The 19,404-nt window shown below is 38.9% G+C and overlaps 1 pseudogene; it reads left to right on the forward strand.

Moving 5' to 3' along the window:
• Nucleotides 1-13,532: 13,532 nt before the first annotated feature.
• LOC149844457 (organic cation/carnitine transporter 4 pseudogene) lies at nucleotides 13,533-19,189 on the forward strand (annotated as a pseudogene).
• The last annotated feature ends 215 nt before the right edge of the window (nucleotides 19,190-19,404 follow it).

Raw genomic sequence — 19,404 nt, forward strand, 5'->3', positions numbered from 1 at the left:
CCCAAAATGGCTTTGAGGAAACCGATCTGAGAATAATGCGACCGACAGTAAATTCATGACCCCAGTACACGACTTGTTCCTCACATAGATATTGAAACTTACGAGATGGGAAATGTCTAGCCGTAAACCACTGTCAACTTCCAACGAATTGTAACACCATAGTTGTTTTTTGTGTAAATCCATCACGTATAAGACCCAATGCTTTTCAGATTGACAGAGTGTAGGAATCAATATCTGCAAATAGATCAAAAAAATGTTGTTAGCACTGTTATGCTGTAATATTGCACTCTAGGTTTGTTTGCTTACCTTTTCACTTGGCAAAAGGTCTCTGCAGTGATTACCATTAACCCAATAAGGTATGCCGTCTTGAAATCCACTGGAGTATGGCAAACGGCGTAAGATAGTTTGCAAACTGAAACATTGCTAACACCAACGTTAACATACGAATCAATTGGACTAAATTAATAATGAAAAGCAATATAAAATACAACCGATATACCATGAAATACGGGCTAACGACGCTTACAGTCTGGCTTGGTGCGTTGCTAATAATATAACTGACGAAATCGAATATAGTTTGTTTGCAGCAAATATGTAATTGTTAACGCACGTACACATGGCTTACGTATATAGACAACTGCTACTAGTTTCATACTAACAAAATTACTGATCATGTTGTATTGTGCGAATTCACTGCGCATTCGATTGATGTCCTCCAGGAGTGATTGACTAAGTTTTCGCCCAACTTCGTCGGTGGATGTTCGACTGAAATGAATGCGGACATTGCAACGAACGATATTGAAATTACATTATATAGTACACAAAAACAAATCGCAAAAAACGACATGAAAGAGACGGATTTTGCTGAACATGTAGACGATGTGTAGACAATATACCCATGATTCGTCATTGTTGGTCGTGTAGTTGTCTTCGTCTGCGTCACTAACCACAATTTTCTATGTTCGAGGGCGGATCTCCAGGTTTATGAAGGAACCGTCGGTTTGATTGTTGCTGGTTCACGAAGTAGAAGACAAACACAACTTTCAGTACTTGTGCGACTATTTATGACCTAAAAGATGTACTGCGCAACCAACATGATTAATGAATACTGTACGACAAATCAAACATTTATGGTTATCCGTTGGAACTGCGTAATTCGACTTCATATTCGCTGCATAGCGAGTTGTGGTTATCGCGGAAAAGTGATTTGTGCAGCAATACTCGGCCTTTGTAAAGGGTGTTAGTCAACACTGATTTGCGTTGTTAAACGATACTAGTATAACGCAATAATGAACATTTGTTGATAAAAACACCACAGATTGAAAAGATCCCACGGGTTGAACTACATAGCGATTGTGAGAAATTGTGGAGTACCACTCACACTTGCACTTCCACTGTTAAAGCGAACAAAGTTCTCCCTGTACCAGATGAAGAGGTTTACTTACCTCTTAAGAAATGAAGTGAGGAAGAGAAAAGACACATTGAGTAGCCTTTTATTTATAATATATGGATACAACTTTTCACAAGATAACAATAATGATTTTAAAAGGCAATTGGAGGTGTCGGGAACACAAAAGATTTGCTGGAGAAGAAGTTGAATTGACGCTAGGTCATAGCTTTGCCAACTAAAGTTGGTAAATTGACCGGAATTCCTTCTTTGTTCCATGGTTGAACTCTCTTCGTCCAGGCATGGCGCCGAAGAAGTGTAAGCTTCGATTAGTGATTATCGCTTGGAGCTGCGTAAGTAGAGTTCGTATTCCCTGCGTAGACAGTTGTGGTTAACGCGGGAAAGCGAATGTGCTGTCATCTGGACAAGGATTTGTTGCCATCGCTGGATACTTTGTGCTGTGAGTCGGAGAGTGATTTATGAGTAGCGGTTGTTAGCGACTTTTGCTTCTGCAGGAAGTCGATTGATGATATCATTGTATGGCGATTTGTGGTTATCGTTGAATAGCGATTTATGACATCGCAACATAGTGATTTGAGGGTATTGTTCAACTGTCAATCTAAGCGGGATGACAAAGGTTGTTCAAGTAAGCTTTTTTGGGGCATTGAGCAAGGTTGCACTTCATTTTATGATCTAAGTAGGCTTTCAACCGCGCAGGTGATAGCATACTTAGATCATAAAATGAAGTGCAACCTTGCTCATTGCCCAAAAAAAGCTTACTTGAACAACCTTTGTCATCCCGCTTTGATTGACATTCGAACAATACACTCAAATCACTATGTTGTGATGCCACATATCGCTAATCAACGATAACTACAAATCGCCATACAGTGATGTCATCAATCGACTTCCTGCAGAAGCAAAAACTCGTTATCTATCGATTTAAGCAAATCCAACCACGGACCGCAAGTCGGCAGTGACAAATGACTATAAACTCTCAACAAATCCGACATTGTGGAGATCGTGGCATTTAAAGAGGCATGACAACTAAATTAATAGCCCACACGAGATTCCTGTGTCCCATACCTATCTGTCGAATGCATCAGAGTCTGTCATGAAAGAGAAAATATTAGACACTGAATTAAGTTTCACAAGAAATGAATACCTCCTCGCAACATTGATTACATACCAAAAGACTTGTAAAACTGTAGCGATCGTTGTCGGAAATCTGGTCGGGAGGAATGTAGGTTTGAACGCTTGGTGGTACTTCTGCAGGGTATTGCTGCATGATGGACATTACACGAGTTAGCTATTTGATAAGCTTCACGCAATGGGAAGAAATATAATGTTTTACATACCTGTTCATTCGAAGGGCTTTGTTGTTTTTTATCACAGATTGGTTGTTTCTTAGTCCTGTTCTTGCCAACCAATTCTATTGCACCCTTTGCCCTCCGACAACTGCGATCAGAGGCAGGTTTTCTTTTGATACCCTTCGCTTCATGAATATGTCCATCATAATCAACAACGTTCACTACTGACTTGTTGAAGATAATATTTACGCTTCGGAGCAACTTCTCGGGAGTGTCAAGCGAAACATGATTTTGACCTACGTTGTTCGATCCCATTATCTTCGGCAGGTATTCATTCGCTGCAACGAACTTAATGTGAATTAACTCCACGTTTTCAAGTAACTCCGTTGCAGCTTTTCTCACACATGCATAGCCTTCTTCACTTCTCGATGCCAAATCAGCAACATGCATGAATGACCTACACAGTTGTTGGTAACGGGAGGCTATGTGGCACTTCTCGTCAACACCAGATTTACTCGCATTGTCCATAACGAGCATTTCAATCTTCGCGTGTCTCGTCCATCTTCGAATTACGTAAGACTCGGGTATTTCTTGTATATTCTCTTGATTGAGTGCCTTTAATGCATGACAACATAGAATACCTTTGAATTCATACATTTTGCATGAATATTCTACCCTTCCGTTGTCAACATTGTACGTGACATGTGCTTCTTGCCTTTCCTGATGCTTTTCGCCCTGACAAAAAATATGGTATTTGTGCATATTCTCGGTTTGCACGAGTCCTTCTATTTTGCAATTCATGACATGCAACACCTCTTTCTTGATCCATTCAAATATAGCTAGTGTATACAGAGCTGCAGGTCGAATCAATATGTTCATGCCAAAAGTTAGAGGTCGTGTATTGAAGCATTTCACGTCTTGTTCAAGCTTATTTTGTCTTAGACCGTCTACAAATAATTCATATTGTTTCATGAAACGAAACATTGTTAAACATGAATACAGGGTTTTCTTCAGTGTGGCATGCATAGATTCGGTTCATTGTGTACTTATCATACCTGCACAAAAGTATTGTCTTCCATATGCCAATGCTCACTTCCCTTTTTCTGCATATAAATTTTGTAACCACAGACAGTCAGTAAGGTCGTATGTCTTAATCATTTTGTCACAATCTGACTTAAAGGTGACCTCGTCTACGCTATGAAGTACACACCTTGTAAACTTTTTGTCAAACCCTGTATTCTGATTAAATATGTGTCTTATGTTCTTTGCTGCATTTTGAAAGATATGCCACAAACATAGGCGATGATGTGCATCTGGCCACACATGAAGCACTATAGCCGCAATTGCGTGATCACCATCTGTAAGTACAGTTTCAAGATGCTTCCCGTTCATTGCCTGTGTAAATACTCTGAACAACCACTCAAAGCTTTCCTTGGTCTGGTCATACACAAAAGCACCGCCTAATATACAACTCTGTGCGTGATGGTTCACTCCCACAAACTGCGCAAATGGACACTGTTCAGTATTAATCTTTATTGTAGTATCAAACACAAGCACATCATTGAAGCATTCATAATCTACTCTCGACTTTGAATCTGCCCAAAACATATTCACAGCATATCCATCTTCGTCCACTTGCATTGCACTAAAGAAACCATGTTCATTGCTTGATTTATTCTGTAGGTAGCGAACCAAACAACATATTTCTTTGTTCTTCATGTTATCTGTCCTCTTCCTTCTCAAGTGGTTTCTTAGATCCAAAGGTGTGAATGGCACATTTTTCGCGACCACCATCTATGCGGGTAAACAAATTATATGTCTTCCTTGATGCAATGTCGGCGCTATCGGCTATTTCAGCCATTGCAGCATGCGCTACAGTTACTTTACGATGTGACCTTAGTATAGTAGTCATAAATGATGTAGATAAATCATTATTATGATCACTAATTAAAGTACGCACGACAAATTTTCCATTCAGATGTCTTCTCAAAACCAATCTCGCCTGACATCCACATCTTGATTCTGGCATGCTCCTTGTTGGATTTCCCATTGATTTCTTCCAACCTTGCTTGGAACAGACATATGTCTTTCTAACCAAGACACCCTGTGCATTTTTTGACCAAGAAAACCTTCTCACACTAAAGCCAACTTTTAAGGCATAATCATTGTAAAATTTATATGCATCTTCCTTGTTATTAAACTGCATTCCTTCTACAGGAACATAGTCAAGTGTAATTCCATGTACATTCCCAGTTCCTACGGTTTTATTAAGTGTACTGACATCAAAATCTACCTCATTATTGAATTGCATTTCTTCTCCTGGAACATTCAAGTCAAGTGTACTTCCGTGTACATTCTCGGTGCCTACACTTTTATTATGTGCAGTGTCATGGTAGCTTACCTCATCAATGAATTGCATTTCTTCCACTGGAACATTCAAGTCAAGAGTGGGTCTAATGTCTGCACCCTTCTTTTCATGTGCATCGTTAGTGCAGATGTTCAATTCTTCAGTTGCGTCATAAGTATAAATATTCAATTCTCCAGATCTTTCGATTGATTGAGCTACATCGTCTTTATTACAACCTGATGATAAGCTCAACAATGTTTTAAGCAATATATCAATTTGTGTTTGCAGCAAAATAGCAAACAAATCGATATTAACTAACAAAATGGGAGTCTATTACTAATACAGCGGTTTGAGATACAATGCATATAATGAGTGAATGTAGGATACTTGACGGGGTAGAGGCCCTTCCTAGCATCTGCAAACAAACATTCTTGTCAACAGGTCCCAGCGTCTTACAAATATCGATAAGTTTCCAACCTTCGTAAGAACAAGATCTACCTGCAATAACCAAACAATGCCTTAATGGCACACAAGACGACATGCCTTCTTCATCGATAGCATGATGAGATAAAAAGCTACTCATGCGGCCTTAATGGCACTGGTTGGAATGTTTGTGCATCATTGCTTTCTTCCATAATGCCTAACAACAACGACAAATAAAAGAAGACAGTGGAATGTTTTGTAAGCAATATATCAATTTGCGTTAGCAAGCGGCATAGGTTTACTACGATTTAATCAGGATGCATATAACAACGGATACCAATAGGGTTAAGCAAGTCAAAGCAACGATTTAATGAATGAAAGTATCAAAGCAAGTGTGGTTTGATATTTGCTTATACTGAGCATCGACTTGTCGCTTACCAAACCAATAAAATATACATGTCATACATGTGTGTTGACGATAACGCTCTCATAATATCCACGAGGCTCTAAAGCGAGTTCAATAGAAGTCGCTAAGAGAGCAGCGATATGCATGCAAAAATCGCTCCGCCATGCGTGTAACGATGTGTTTCTGCATCCACACGTTTTCAAAGTCTGTGTACAAATACCTTACAAATACATATTACAAAACATATAATATCTTACAAAACGATATGTATAGCGATTTGTAAGATATTGAAAATCGATATGGCAGTTCAGCATAATAACTTACAACTCAACGATACAAAACCATACTATCTAAAAGGTCGATAAATATATCGCACAATAAATTACAAATCGATATTAACTAACAAAAATGTATCTCACAAAAACGGGAGTCTGTTACTAATATAGCGGTTTGAGATACAATGCATATGATGAGTGAATGTAGGATACCTGATGGGGTAGAGGCCCTTCCTAGCATCTGCAAACAAGCATTCTTGTCAATAGGTCTCAGCGTCTTACAAATATCGATAAGTTTCCAACCTTCGTAAGAACAAGATCTACCTGCAATAACCAAACAATGCCTTAATGGCACACAAGACGACATGCCTTCTTCATCGATAGCATGATGAGATGAAAAACTACTCACGCTGCCTTAATGGTACTGGAAGGAATGTTTGTGCATCATTGCTTTCTTCCATGATGCCTAATGACAGCAAAAATAAAGAGAAGACACTGGAATGTTTTGTAACACAAGGCAGGCACGAGAAGGCGACAGTGTGTTGTACAACAGGATAAAAAACAAGGCGGAAAGCTCGACTGGAGACGAAGGCAAAGTTTGGATTGATAATGGGAGCAACTGTTACAGCAGATGGCGCAGGAGTTTAATGAATAGGGAACGTCTTCACTTTAAATGGTTAACATCAAACTTTCTGGATGGAGGACTTTTTTGTCCTTTTCTCGACTCGTCGTTTCATAACTTTTGAATGAAGGATATTTTTGTCATTTCCTCGAACCGTCATTTCAGGGCAAGAAAAGCAAGTAAGGGTGATTAAGTCTTTGCAACAGCACCAAAGTCCGATGCAAAGTTATGTCAACATACACGGGAATACGAGCCCCATGTGCATGAATATGTGGCGCTCATTCGATCCCCCGAACACAGACGTAGGATTCAGTGAATCATCGGGGGCGAACATACACCACCCTCTCGGGGGTGGTGGCCTAATCAATTAGTGTCAGTCACAAACCAATATGGGGCATGGCTGTCTGTGGCTGAAAGTAGATCCAGTGTTGGGGGCTGAACATAACAGGTGTTTGGCCCAACCACTGGCTGCCTACGCGCCTCTCCCCCTTCATTAAATGGGGGCTCCATGGCTCCCCCTCTTTTAACACTGGCTCACACCTAATGTAGAGAGAGAGAGAGAGGGGCATTGATAGCTGCATTCAAGTGGAAAAGAGGAGTAAAACGCCTCCCTACTCCCATCACATCAATCCAGTTCTTCATGCTTACGTAGAAAATGCCAACAAGTGGCCTTCTTCCGATTATATACTACTTTTCTAGCGAATTGGTGCATGTATCAGCATATCATCTTTGGAACAAGCACAACGGATTCGTACCCATGTGATCATGCAAGTGCATTGTGATTGCATACTTTTTGTGTGCTGTTTTACCTGATCACCTACCATCTAAATCTTGGAGATGGAACTTGGACGAGTAGTCGAGAAAAACCCAATCCATTGACAGCCCTAGCTATGAAAAGTCTGTCACAAGAGATTTCTCATACAAGTTTATGACTCAGTTAAGCAGTGGATGCCATGACCGAGTACCTTGCAAGGTACACTCTCAGGTCAATGGATCTCATAGCAGGATGGTAAGGTGAACGAACAGAGTAATTTACAAAGTACTCGAATAACACAAAGCACAGAAAAACGCTAGCGTGCAGAAAATTTCTTTGTAAAACACAAATACAAAAAATCACTGCACACCACAGCAATTTTCTATGTTTTGTATGGTCCAAGTAATTTGTAAAGTACTCGGGCTTGATCCTTGGATCTGCTCTGTCAGAGAGCAGTGATTTTCTGTGTAGAATACAAAACACAGAATTATTTTTTTTAGACAGAGAGAGATGGGGTTAGGCAGACCCCTATCAGTTATACAACCGTACCATTTGGGGTTCGAACTTACAACGTCCCAACACAAGGTGACATGCACTAACTGCTACTGTCAGACAAGCTGAGACCCCGTTGGTAAAACAGAGAAATTGGCTAAACGCACAGTAAGTTGCACTTATTTTTTGTGTTTTGTGTGACCTGTGCTTTGTAAAGTACAGGGCCAGGAGTGGGTATGCGTGGCATCAACTCACTTGCAAAAGTAGTGGACAGAGTATTGAATTTGTATATATATATATATATATATAGTGTGTGTGTGTGTGTCTGTGAACCTACTGCATTAAGAATCCGTTAAATAATGACCATCATATATATATATAAGCAAAATTTGGCACGAGACAATCGATGCCATAAATATTGAGAAGTGCTAAAAAGTAGTGCTCATCTCTGTCTGAATGCATGTTTTTTCTCCTTTTATCATCATAGTCATCACCTGCTGAAAAGCAAAAGCATGAGATTATATATGCCTTTTAATGAAAGATAAAGTAACCCGGCCATAGAAAGCATCTCTCTCTCTCTCTCTCTCTCTCTCTCTCTCTCTATATATATATATATATATATATATATATATATATATATATATATATATATATATATATATATATATATATATATATATATATATATTAGGGCTAACTAAGACACCATCTAATGTTAGAATACAACCAAATTTGCAGTGAGTTCTAATTGGAGTCTGTTGTTGAAAACAGTCTTTAGTGACACTAAACTATGTTGAAATATATAATAATATTGAAGACAATCACTTACGGTAGTTTTCAAGATTATTGTACGACAGTTGTGGTCCTCAAAATTATCTTATATCAATCACTCATCTTTATCCTATCTTGATTATTTCTCATATTAATTATAGATAAAGATTATTTATCTGAATTATTAACTTGTATAATATGTGAGTTGAAAAATTAAATAAAATGAAAAAGAAAAAGAGAGAATGTGAGAGATTTTTCTCATGGATATAATTCACGTATATTTGGTGTTTCTCTTTCTTTTTCCTTCTTATATTTTGATTTGTATTCAATCTCTATTTTATTTTTAAACTACAACGGGCGAAGCTTTGCTTGTGTTGAAGGAGTAGTTAGTGGATGTCACCTTGTGTTGGGATGTTGCAAGTTCAAACCCCAAATGGTATGGTTGCATAACCGGAAGGGGTATGCCTAACCCCAGCTTTCTCTATCAGAAAAAAAAAAAAGACTAGATCATCGTCCACATGGTTGTGTTATATAAAATATTTCAAACGGTAAAAGAAAATCATACATCATATACATTTATCAAGATTAAAAGTAAAAATAATGAAAAACATAAACATATTGATAATTTTAGAAAAGTATAAAATAGTTTAATTTTATGCTTATTAAAAAGGGAGAGAAAGAAGAGAGAGATTCCGCTTTACACATCACTTCTTGTATCCACTTCACTTTCTCGTAACTATGAGGCAGACCCTTACCCGTTCTTTTAACAAAATAGCAATTTACAATGATCTTCTTAAAAGGAAGCTAATTCAAGGAATACCAAAAAAAAAAGTCTCAAAAGATAATCCCCCAATAAAAATCCAAGACCCAAACCCCATATTATTGATTTACATTGGACTTAGATTTTTATTAACAGAGATCCAAGGCTTATTTTAGGTTTCCCCATTAACTTTCAAGAGTTTTGACTTGGTTTGGACGACCCACTCTTTTAGGGTTAGAAGGAAGGAAACCTTTATTCAGCATAGAAACTTTGGAATCCCAGAATACTCCTTTCCAGATTGGACATCAACCTCGATCGGTACATTACTCGTAACGGTCACCCTCAAAGAAAAGAGACCATTCTTTATCAATAAAGAAAAAGCTATATATAGCATCCAACTTTTTGCATTTTATAGATTTGATTTTGCTTTTATAACATTTAGGATTTAGGACTAGGACATCGACCTTTTTTTGTTATTTGAAAATCTTTTGGTTTTATTGTAAGATTTTCCAAAACAACTGTAAAGAAAATAGGATATTTTAATATCACTTATTTCGAAAACATCATGATTTTATTGCAATATTATTCATGTGATATTTATTTTTTATATATTTTTATTTTTTATGTTTTTCTTATAATTTTGTATATTTCATTATATACTTTTAAAATTTTAAAATACCAATATTTTTTCTAGAATTTTCCAAGATTTTTTTTTTAAGTTATTGCAAGATTTTTCTTTTGCTGAGAAAATCCTAATAGTGGGGTTTGTATCTATGATTTGGACCTAGTAGGACCAAAACATGTCAAATCAGAGCCATCCCCAACCTGACCAGTTTGGCCTAATACCCCTACAGCCAACCTAGTCCATAGTGAGAAAATTTGAAGATGTCTATTAGGGGTGTCAATGGGTTGGGTTTACTCGGGCCCTACCCGTACCAAACCTTATATATAGGGTCTCCGGGTATGGTGATTAAGAAGACCCATGTTTGGACCCCAAAGGTCCGATTAATACATGGAGCAGGGTATATTTTGTGAAATTTTATACTAGACCCGGGCCTGACCTGAGTTCCGATTAAGACCCATGATTTTTCAATGTAAAAATGGAAAAAATTATTATTTTATCAGGTATGGACCGAGTCTGGTTCATATAGTTCTTATCGAATCCTGGTATGGTTAATTTCTCTTATGGTGGGTCCGATTAAACCCGAGTCTGGACCCGCTATCATACCCGAGAATCGAAGCCAGGTCTGGTTTCACCTGGGTCCGAACCAAAACCGACTCATTGGCACCCTTAATGGCAATGCTGCTTGTTTGTCATGTTATTTTCAAAAATTTTATTTCTGGCTTTTTATTTCAAAATTATAATATAGAAAATACGTAATTTTTTTGTTTTTCTGATAAAAGCAAATATTATGACAAAATCATGGTTTTGTTTTAGGCGGATATTATTGTACCACTTTGTCCTATTAGTCCTCGAGCACCGCAGTTATATCATGATTCCAAATTTATATGTTTACCATTTAACAAAACCTAGTGGTGCAACTCGGTCAGATATATGACCCGATCGGACGTCCCGAACCGATTATACCCAACCCTATACAATTTTAGTAGACCCATGGGTTCGGGTCAGGTTCAAAATATACACCAGTAATGAAAATGTGCCGGGTCTTGGGTATTGAAAATGAAGACTCAAAGCCGTTTAGACCTGGCCCATTTTTTATGCCTGACCCAAAGGGTTCTCTATGTTATAAAGCCCAACCAACTTGAACCCAGCCTGGTTTTGTACACAAACCCGTTTTATTCTTGAATCAACCCGAACCCAAAACTGAACCCGCTTCCTACCTGAACTGACCCAAACCAGAACTGATTATGTACCCAAACCCATTTTATATGTGAACCAAGCGAACCTAACCCAAACTTATGATGCACTTTGAACATGATATATCATTGACCCCTTTTTATTTCATCTTCAAATGATTGGTTCGTATGAAAATAAATTTTTTATATTTAAATATTGACATTATTTTGAATAGTTAATAAACTTCTCATTTGTTAGCACATAATCTTTTTAATGAATAGTTGGTTAACTTGATTCCATTAATTTACATAGAATACCAATCATATCAAAACCCAGTTGAAACTCGAACCCCTTAACACCTAAACCGACCATTTAACCAATATGGGTATACTTTTTCAGCTATACCAAAACCCGAACCGACCAGGATCAAAACAGATATATTAAAGAGAAGACCCGATTATACCCGATCGGAAACATATATACCTGAACCTTTAACCCATATGGGCCCACAATTTCTAGCCAAACTAGAACCCAAATTAAATTGGGTGAGGTTTGGGTTTTACTTTGATACCCGATTCAAAATCCGGTCTGATAAGACCCGAACCAACCGAGTTACACCCTTAACAAAACCCATAAACCATCAAAGTCCCATGAAAACTGAAGTGTGGCAGGGTCTTAATTTCCAAACCCGACCCGTGATCCTAAAACGCAATTTATATAAACACCCCTTTTAATAACTTTTTTTTCATCCACACAAAAACTATCCCCCATTGGAAAGACCCTCCTCCTCCCCAAAGCCTATAATCACTCTTTATGGGCCATGGCAATGGCAAAGGAGCGCCAAAGTGCCTGGCTATGTGACAATAGCCAATCACATTACGGCATTCCATGTGGGCCTGCATTCTGTTTTTGTGGGCTAAAACTAAGCCAATAAAATGGATTTGAGATCTAGGGATGCCTTGGATCTCTGACATGGGGCCGATGCCACATCAGCCATCTCCCATGCCAGCTTAGATCCCACCCCTAAAACCACTAATACACTGTTTTAATTCTTAAAAAAATTTGTAATCTGCCAACACCTGCTGGACAATCTCTCTCCTTAAGAAAAAGAAAAAGGGTGGCCCATGATTCTCTCTAAGGAAAGGGGGTGAGCCGTGATGTTTTTAGTGCTCTAATGAGCCTTGCTTCTGAATTGCAGGTTGTGTCCGGAGAGGTAGAAGGACCCATCATCAATAGAATACTCAGCCACATAATGTTAGTTGGGAGTTTTTTTTTTTTTTTCTTAATTTGGGACTTTTTAATTAAACTCTTCGCTCTGAATTAGTGGTGCTTGTCACAATCTGAACAATTTGTGCTATGAGAGAGAGAGAGAGAGAGAGAGAGAGAGAGAGAGAGAGAGAGAACTAATATTTTAGACAGCAAGTTGTGCTTGTATAGCAAGAAAGTGTTAAATAACGTCAATTCTGCTAATCTTGGTTGAAGACTCGATGTATTGGAACGTAACTTATGCTCATTGCCTTAGTTGATTGTAACTCCTTTTTAGTTATTTTGATCAAAGCTGCCGGAGATAGGCCCCAAGGGGTTTGTGCAGTGAGGTGCGGCCTTGGCCGCTAGACGGTTGCATGCTCATGGGCATCAAACCTTTTGCATATTGCCTAAGCATGGCGACTTCCTGGGGGTGTCGGGGTGCGCTCCGGTTTTACACCGCCGGAGAAGCGAACGGAGGATGGCAGGGTTTACCAACACGGCCAGGTCTCTTACTTCTGAGGGTTGGTTTTCTCCCATTCTCAATAAAAAAAAGTCGCAGGAAATAGTTTCTACAGTGGAACACGTGGGGGGTTTAATCGAATTTTAAAAGCTTATTGAACCCATTCTTTTGCCTCACTTTTGGCGTCCAAAAAGCCCCGTTAAACTTTCACCTTTAGTCTTTGAGTAGTTGGACCCAGCTAAATAGTGAACACTGATCCCATCATTTGAAATATGACCTAACCATCCAGCAAAGTCGTTGATTGGGTGGTTAAGATTGAATGTAAGATGGAACCCAATGCCCATCCTATTTCAAATTATGGGACTGTATTCCTGCACGGAACCGTTGGCTCTTGCATATAAATTCAAGTGTTATCGCACTTAACTTTGTCATATTAAATTGTACCCACCTCCGGTTCTAAGGTTCCAAGTCCACGTAACATGGCCGGAGAAACCATGCCGGAGGAGCCAGGCCTAACTTCTACGGGTCTGGAAGAAACCATGACTGAGCCAGGGGGTCCGAGAGGCCCTCTAACCATTGCTGGAGAAACCATGCCAAAGGAGCCAGGCCTAACCACTGCCGGGTCCGGACGCGGAGATGTTGAGCAGCTGGGTATCGATGCTATGTTGCAGAGATTCTCAGGTGAGTTCGGCGTTTGGCAACTCCGGCACTTTGTGCTCACTAGCCTAGCTTGGTCTCTTGAAGCGTTTCACACCATGGTCATGATCTTCGCCGATAAAGAACCGGATTGGCGATGCACCGCACATTCAGGCTGCGGACCGACTATTTGCACCTCCAAACCAGGTTCATGGAAGTGGATCCATGGTGCACGTCAATCAACCATGTCCGAGTGGGGGCTGGTATGTTCCGAGAGATATAAGGTTGGCTTGGTTCAGTCTGGTTTTTTTGCCGGAGCTTTAGTTGGTAAGTTTTTCTTTTGGAGAGAACAAATAGTTTGTAAGTTTTCATGCATGCGCGCGCGCACACACAAACGGATTGGTCGGGTGATCTTTTCAATATCCACCACACATCGAGCCACCATGGAGAGCCCTTTGGGATTTACAGAGGGCATTTCCGTACAACCAGGGATGGGTGGTGATCTTACAAAGATGCCTTCCATACAGGGATCTGTGGTGGATGTCACCTGATCCCAACCCGAATATTTAAGTGTTTTGAAGATCACATGCTAGAATATTTGGAACTGCACACACACACATGGCAATTTTCTTTTTGATACAGTTAGGCAAAGGTTTAGCCGGAAATATCAGGGAGGCATTTTCAATCACAGAAAGCACAAAATGGTGTTATTCACAAGAAAAGGATTTGTGTAACCAAACAGGGTCTGAAATTGGTTCATACATAAATTGATGCAAAAGTTGGAGAAGAAGGGAAAAAATGTACTCCCAACTTTCTTTCTTTTTTTGATAGCTTCAAGCTGGGGTTAGGCAGACCCCTACCAGTTCATTGGGAGAAAAAAGTTGTGGTATACAAAATCACCCATTCATCATTAGGTGTCTGTCCGGAGGATATCTTTCCATGATTCGTTCATCCCTTGTTAATTTAACTAAATTTCTACACAAAAAATCAGATTTACAATATTTCAAACTTACTTTAAAACTCTCAAAACTGTACAAGGTGTCAGTTAGTTGAGTGGGGATCACCATTTTAGGTCCCCATCCTTTCAAAAACCGCACTATGCTACCAACCAAATCAGCCTGGCCAGTCTCAAGTATCACCTTCTCTGTTACATTAAAGTCCTTGATGATATCAAACCATGTGCACCATTCTTTATCTCCCAAACTCCCTTTGGCGAAGCAGCCCACTCTCATGATGCCGCCACCTTCTATGTGACAAAGATACAAGTATTTGTGTATACTTGACTTGTGAACGAGAAGTATGACATGGTTCGACATACTAACTCTTTATTAGCTTATTGTGAGCCAACGGCTCTTTTGGGGTTGGTTTTTGCAAATTTGATCATGCTGATTTATTTGCTAAGAAATGATACTTAGATCATGTTTTTTTTTATAAAAAATGTTTATTTAAGTCTTGGGTATTTATTAAAATCTTAGATCATTAATTTTTAAACCTTATAAAAACCTACTTGCATGTCGGAATTGGATGATCCAAGAATATATATATATATATATAAGTGCATGATCACTTTCAAATATAACCAAACAAAACTCGGACGGAGTGTCCATCGCAGCATGATGGATGCTCGGCATGTGGTTCTGCCAAACAAGATCTTTAGCGGTGACAAAAGATTTTGTCGCCCTAAAGCTCTTGTTCGGCATAAACAAGCATAAAGTGTCTATCATGGACGCAATGAACACTCTGCGTGAGTGCGTTTTGATCACGTCCAAAAGTAATCATGCACACACACACACACACACACATATATATATATATATATATATATATATATATATATATATATATATGACAGAAGGCAAACCATGCACGGCCATTAGATTGTGTACAATCTGATGGTCACGCACTTTGAAGTCAAAAATGACATTTAGCTGCTGTCACACCTTATTGGAAAAAAAATGATCAGGGGATGCCTGTCGGGCGTCCGATCAGATCTTGCTGAGGGGGTAGGCAGCTACTACTTTTTCCGTACTTATATATATAAGGTGTTTTATATTAATATAAAATGTTGTGTATTATTCATTTAAATTTTAAAAACAGTTTTTGTGTTTTGTAATAAATATATATTTGTATATATAGATAGTTAAAATAAACTGTTTTTATTAATATAAAATATTTTGTATTGCTCATTGAAAATTTAAAAAGTTTTGTGTTTTATAATAAATATTTATAAAATCATTATATAGCAATATAATATATTTAATATAAAGTATTTAATACTCACTACTTTTTTAGAAAATATTGCCCATTTACCAGGGCATTTTTGTAATGTCTACTGACATGAAAGTGTCTCTCTCTCTCTCTCTAAACCGGTTAAGACTAGGACCCATCACACACACAAAAAAAAAACAAGAAACTTTTTCAAAGGCTCGTTTTGCATAAAATAAACCTCAAACACACTAAAAAAGAGTCCGACACGCCCATCAAAATGTGTCAGAATTTGTGTCCATACCTGTCATTCGTGACAATGACCTGTTTGAACGAACGTGTTCCTGTGCAATGTTATCAGTATCGGCCCTCAGAACGATATATTCATGTGAATCGACCACACCGATTCTCAAGTGAATCGTTCTGAATCGGCTAAAAAATAATTAAAAAATATTTTGCGTCAATCAGAAGGTGACATATGTTAAAACCACTAAAATAATATTATAAATTTAATTTTAAGCACTTTTTCCATTTATTAAGAGATAGTGATTCAGGTTAGTATTCTGTGGATACTATACGTATTCCGCCAATACGCACCGTTACTGACAACATTGGCTGGCCTTCGGTCGGTAAAACCCTTGAGGTGACCCCTGCCCACTGGGGAGTACACCCAGCTTCGACCTTGCGGTAAAGATGCTATCCATGGGTTTTGAACTTGTGATGTCCCGTCAACTGTCAATGACATTTATAAGTCGCCTCTACCAGATAAGTGGAAGAAATGGTATGGATGCATGGTGCTATAAACCTTTTTCTTCTGTATTTTTATAATAGAAAAAACCGGCTCGCTGATTGAGTTCATTGGTGTAAAATCTCAGCCCCCCCTTGAACATCAAGGAGTAGAAGCCCAACTACCACTTTGCAGCTAAAAATGTGCGCCTATGGGTTTCAAACTCATGATATCCTGTCAACTTATTTATGTTCACAAGTTGCCCCTACCTGATGAGCGGATCCCTCTGAGAGCAATGCTATAAAACTTGGTTAGTTGGTACGAAAAGGAAAATCAACCAATATCTGACTTAGCAGAAACAAGATCTTGAAAAGGATGTAGAGAGCTAAAGGTCTTAACATATTCAGAAACGACGGTAACACCAAGAAATCCAATAATTTTTTCTTGGAGGGAATTAATTAAAGGGCATATATGAACTATTGAGATAGATGTGACTGTTTCAGCTTGTTATTGAAGATGATTGAACTAAGGTTAAATAAGGTCTGTAATTGAAATTTGATCTTTTAGCTATCCAAACAAAGCCTAGAAGAGGAGTACAACATTGCTTTTTGAGAGACATTAATTATGAACATAAAATTCTAGTCCAAAGGCAAAGAATTTTTGTTGTATTTGATCCTATGATGATCAGCATCTGTCAAAATTTCACAAAATGTGATGGCTTAGAACAACAAAAATCAAAGATTCAACTCTCAAAAGTAATCTCTGCAAAAAAATGCAATGAAAGAGTTTAGAGGAATGAGTTCAGATATGACTAAGCAGAGAATGCTAACTCAAAAATGGAAGATTGAGTAGTTCTTCAAGATTATCTCCATAGACAGGGGAAACCATGTCAACATTTGTTTCAAGAAACATGGTGAGGATACAAATAGTTTTCGATGGGTTGTGGTATAATCACATCCATAAACTCCGGTTAAACTGACCTCTAAAGAAAACAACCGACAGTAGTCACTGGACATAGAACAGTGTTAGCCTGCAATAAGACTCGGCCATTGAAACAACACCAGCATTTATGTGCCACACTGAGATGCACCAGATTGTGAACTAAGGAAAATGACAAGTTAATCTCTAACAATTTTCTTCTAAAACCATTTCTTTGAGATTATGGCCGTCAGCCCATGTTGCAGTTACAGGATTCTTTTACACACAATATCTTAGTGGACATGATCCTGTAATAGTTCAAATAATCCTCTCGTAGCATAGTGGGGTCATTCAAACACCTGGCAAACACATCACTCTAATGATCATGCTTCACACTAAAGCAATTTCACTTTCAAATCTATCTTATTGCTGTTTCGAAATACTGAACAAGTGCTCACTGCTATCTGATACAATTCTTTTTCTGTTTCAGGCGCTGGAATATTCGGCCATCTCGCGGATTCGTACCTAGGGAGGAAAGGAACACTAGCAACTGTCTGCATACTAAATGCCATCATGGGACTCGCAACAGCTGCCTCACCAACCTACTGGGTGTACTTCATACTTCGCTTCCTTACTGGAATTAGCTCAGGCGGTGTAGGATTGTCTGCATTTGTATTAGCAACTGAGCCAATAGGCCCTGGCAAGCGTGGAACTGCTGGTATGTCAACCTTCTACTTCTTTTCTGGAGGCATTGCTATACTGTCTGGCATAGCCTACATCTACCCTTCATGGCGCATGCTCTACATCATCACCTCCATCCCTTCCCTCCTCTACGTCCTCACTGCCATCCCCTTCCTCAATGAATCACCACGCTGGTACCTTGTCAGAGGCCGGACTTCTGATGCCATGAAAATCATGCAAGAAATCACTGATCGCAACGGAAAGCGTCTCCCTCCTGGAATCTTTCTCTCCCTTGATAATAGCAAAAACAATGACCAGAATAACACAGAAACATGTTTGAATCATGCTGCTTCTGGCTCCTTAATTGATGTCCTTAGATCACCAATCACAAGGTTAAGGTTGGTCTTAATGGTAATAATCAACTTTGCTTGTGCCCTAGTTTACTACGGGATCAGTCTAAACGTTGTCAATCTACAGACCAATGTCTATTTGAATGTCTTCCTCAATGCTGCTGGTGAAATGCCCGCATTTGCAATAACAGCAGTACTCTTGAGGACTATAGGGAGGAGATACATGACCATAATGACAATGTGCTTTAGTGGGATATTTTGCATTGGGGGGAGATTGGTCCTAAAGGAAGGAAACTATTATAGGATAGCAAGAATGATTTGTGGGGTGATGGGAATTTTTGGCATGGCAGGAACATACAATCTCTTATTCATATACACAGCAGAGTTGTTTCCAACTGTGGTAAGGAATGCTGCACTAGGTTGTACTACGCAAGCTGTGCAGGTTGGGGCAATCCTGGCACCATTGGTGGTTGTGTCGGGCAGGACTATTGCATTTGCGGTGTTTGGGGCGTGCGCAACAGCAGGAGGGCTATTGGCATTTTTCTTGCCAGAAACTCTGAACAAGCCACTATATGATACAATGGCTGGAATTGAACTCAGTGTGGCAGGGCAAATATGACTTCATGGGCAAAATTGTCAGTGGTGAGGGAGGAAACCAGCAATATAACAGACACACCATTCACTTTCTTTTCCTAGACAAGGAAATGAAAGTGACCAAGGAAAAAACAGAAAATAGCTCTCCTTCAGGTTATGCTTGGACCTTTAAAATTTTTACATGCAAAGCAGCTTCTTACTAGGCTCCTTCTAGACTTTGAACTGTTTACTCTAGGACCA

The sequence above is a fragment of the Nuphar pumila genome, chromosome 2, assembly GCF_984573655.1.
Source record: "Nuphar pumila chromosome 2, dmNupPumi1.hap1.1, whole genome shotgun sequence".
Taxonomy (NCBI): domain Eukaryota; kingdom Viridiplantae; phylum Streptophyta; class Magnoliopsida; order Nymphaeales; family Nymphaeaceae; genus Nuphar; species Nuphar pumila.